This window comes from Odontomachus brunneus, unplaced genomic scaffold (assembly GCF_010583005.1).
Source record: "Odontomachus brunneus isolate Ranch 3 - 2012 unplaced genomic scaffold, Obru_v1 Obru_scaffold_169, whole genome shotgun sequence".
Taxonomy (NCBI): domain Eukaryota; kingdom Metazoa; phylum Arthropoda; class Insecta; order Hymenoptera; family Formicidae; genus Odontomachus; species Odontomachus brunneus.
In genome coordinates, this window is record NW_022639619.1 from 566482 (window position 1) to 569983 (window position 3502).

Genomic DNA, 3502 nt, shown 5'->3' on the forward strand with positions numbered 1-3502 from the left:
AGCGCACCTAATTAAAAAAACTATTTAAACTAACTATTTCTATAGAGTTCCGGTTTGTTTTACAATAGTTCTAGAGTTCCATATCATATATAACAATAGTTCTAAAGAAATAGTTGAGTATGCATTTTTCGGGTATTTCTCGGCAATCACTAAAGATAGCAAGGTGACTCGAAAGACACTATCTGCCCTATAATTCATCTTATTAGAATTGGTAATTTGTAATCATACGAATAATACCAAACAACACGATTCAAATTTCGGCTCAATAGTTTAGCAGAGATTCCAAACACATTGGTTCGAATCTCGGCTCAATAATTTAGCGGGAAAATTTGGTGAGATATGGTGAGATATAATGGATCCAACGTTAAGGAGGCGACTTTGGGATTTTGGAAAATTATTTTCAACATTCTGGGCGTGTTACTGAGGAAGTAGAGTAACATTAACACACATTGTCATCCAAGAGATGCAGAGCAAAATACGCATACGTCACGTCATTTTTTAAAATACACCTTGGCAAACGCGAAAATTACATTAAAAAACTATAAAAAATGATTCCAAAATATACTTTAGATGCTAACACTATAAGACCTAAGTAACATATCTGCATAACATGCAGTAATATGACCGACTTTCGGCTCATATCCGAGAATCCGAATTTCCTACGATGCTACGTTAGATCCAATATTATGAAACAGATTCTCGGATATTGGAAAATTATTTTTAAAATTTTGGGCGTGTTACTGAGGGAGTGGAGTGACACTAACACACATTGTGATCCAGAAATCGATGCAGAGCGAAATATGCACACTTAACGTCTTTTTCGAAATGGAACTCTCGCAATCACAAAAATTAATTAATTAATTTTAAAAGACTGTGAAATATTACCCGAGAATATGCTCTACATGCTAACACTATATGACCTAACCTGCAATAACATGATTGACTTTCGGTCCATACATAGAATTGGTATTACTGCGCATGCGCAAAAATCTGAAGATAAAGCTACGATGGATCTAATGTTATGGGCGCGACATTGGGATATTGGCAAATTATTTTCAACATTCTGGAAGTGCTATTGAGGGAGTAGAATGACACTAACACACATGGTCATCTAGGAGACGATACAGACCGAAATACGTACATGATGTCTTTTTCGAAATTGAACTCTCGCAACCATGAAAATTATTTTAAAAGATTGTGAAAAATTACTCTAGAATGTGCTCTACATGTTAACACTATATGACCTAACCTGCAATAACATGATCGACTTTAGGTCTCTGCGCAAGATAAGTACCACTGCGCATGCGCCAGAATCCGAATATACTGCTACGATTGATTTATGGGCGCAACCTTGGAATATTGGGAAATTATTTTCAAGATTCTGGGCGTGTTACTGAGGGAGTAGAGTGAGATAAAGGCACATTGTCATCCAAGAGACGATGCAGTGCGAAATACGCACACTACATGTCTTTTACGAAAATACATTTTTGCAAACGCGGAATTTTCTTTAAAAAAATTTAAAAATTATTCCAGGCTCAACTAATGCGGCTTAATAAATTAGTCTCAAAACATTTTGGTTTGAATCTCGGCTTAATAATTTAGCGAAAACACAAAACACATTAGTTCAAATCTCGGCTTAACCCGTTTCGCCCCAAAATGACCTAAATTTTGTCTTTTCTTTATTGCAATTATTTTGACAGAAAACGTCTATAGATCTTTCCGGCACTCGATACTTTATAGATGTAAAACATTTCCGAATCTAAAGTCCATTTTTTGCTATTACGCGCCATTTTTTCAATATGGCGGCTAAAACGCCAAAAAGTTGAAAAAAAATAGAAAATCGTTTGTCTGTATTTCACTTTTTGGCATGATCCTATTATAGGATCGTGCTAGTTGTCTGAATCTGGTGGCATAATGTCTATAGCTAAAATATGGTGCTATGCAGATCAAAAAATTCATTATAGCGCATTCAATACGGCAGCTTTTGTAAGAAAATTTTTGCTTTTATTGCTTTTTTCAGATTATTTATCATCCACTTGCGTGATCTGTAGTATTAAATTATGATTTAAATGAAATTAAATTGCAATGTACCACGACATAACCAAAATAATTCAAAATGGCGGAGATTTCAGGTTTCCGGTTTTTTTGTAAAATTTTGAGTTTTAATTCGTTTTTGTCACATACCCAATTATTCTTTCACGCTCTTGTTGATTCTGAGGCTTACATTTCTGGAAAATAGTAACAGCAACAAAATATTATAATTCTAATTATAATTCTAACATAACCTCTAAACATCATAACTTGAATTTAATTTTTACAATAACTAATGGCGATATTATCGTAGTTTAGTTGCATTTCTTTTTTTGCTGTGCAATAAAAATGTAATATATAATAGATCCATAGGTTTGATATAATCTCAAAATGGGATAGTTGAACATATTTTTGCAACTTATGATTATATAATCATGCTCGAATTGCAACACTTATTTAAATAATACTGCTGTTGAATGAAAAGTGCAGAATAATATTCATTACAAAACAAATTAAGGTTATGTTAATTTATACGTTATTTTATGTTATAAGTTAACAAAAATATGTCTAGTTATGTTATTTTGAGGTTATATTATTCAATAGAATCATCACATATTACATTCTTTATTCATTCAACAGTAATATTATTTTCTTAATAAATATTGCAACTCGGGCATTGTTATGTAACTATAAGTTGCAAAAATGTGTTCAACTATCCAATTTTGAGGTTATGTCAAATTTTGGATCCATTATATATTATATTCTCTACTTATTACACAGCAAAAAAAGAAATGCAACTAAACTACGATAATATCGTTACAAGTTACTGTGAAAATCAATCTCAGTATAGTGTTTAGAAGTTATGTTACATCTTAGAAATATAATATTTTGCTGCTGTTACTATTATCTTAGAACTATAATATTTTGCGGCTGTTTCAGAAGTTTAAGCCTCAGAATCAACAAAAACGTGAAAGAATAATCGGGTATGTGACAAAAAAGAATAAAAACTCAAAATTTTACAAAAAACCTGAAAATCTCTGCCATTTTGGATTTTTTTGGTTATGTCGTTGCACATTGCAATTTAATTTTAATTAAATCATATTTTAATACTACAAATATATTTAAATCATATTTTAATACTACAAATCACGCAAATACAAGTGGGTAATAAATAATCTGAAAAAAGGGATAAAAACAAAAATTTTTTTATAAAAGCTGCCGTATTGAATGTGCCGTAATGAATTTTTTAATCTACATAGCACCATATTTTAGCTAAAGACATTTCACCAAATAACTTAAAACCTACCATAACATAGCCTACGTTCGGCCTAGGCGCAGAATAAGTACCACTGTGCATGTGCGAGGATCCGTATGTGCTCCTATGACAAATCTAACGTTATGGGGATGATTTTTCGTTATTGGAAAAATATTTTCAAGGTACTGGGTGTGCTACAGAGTCACACAAACACGC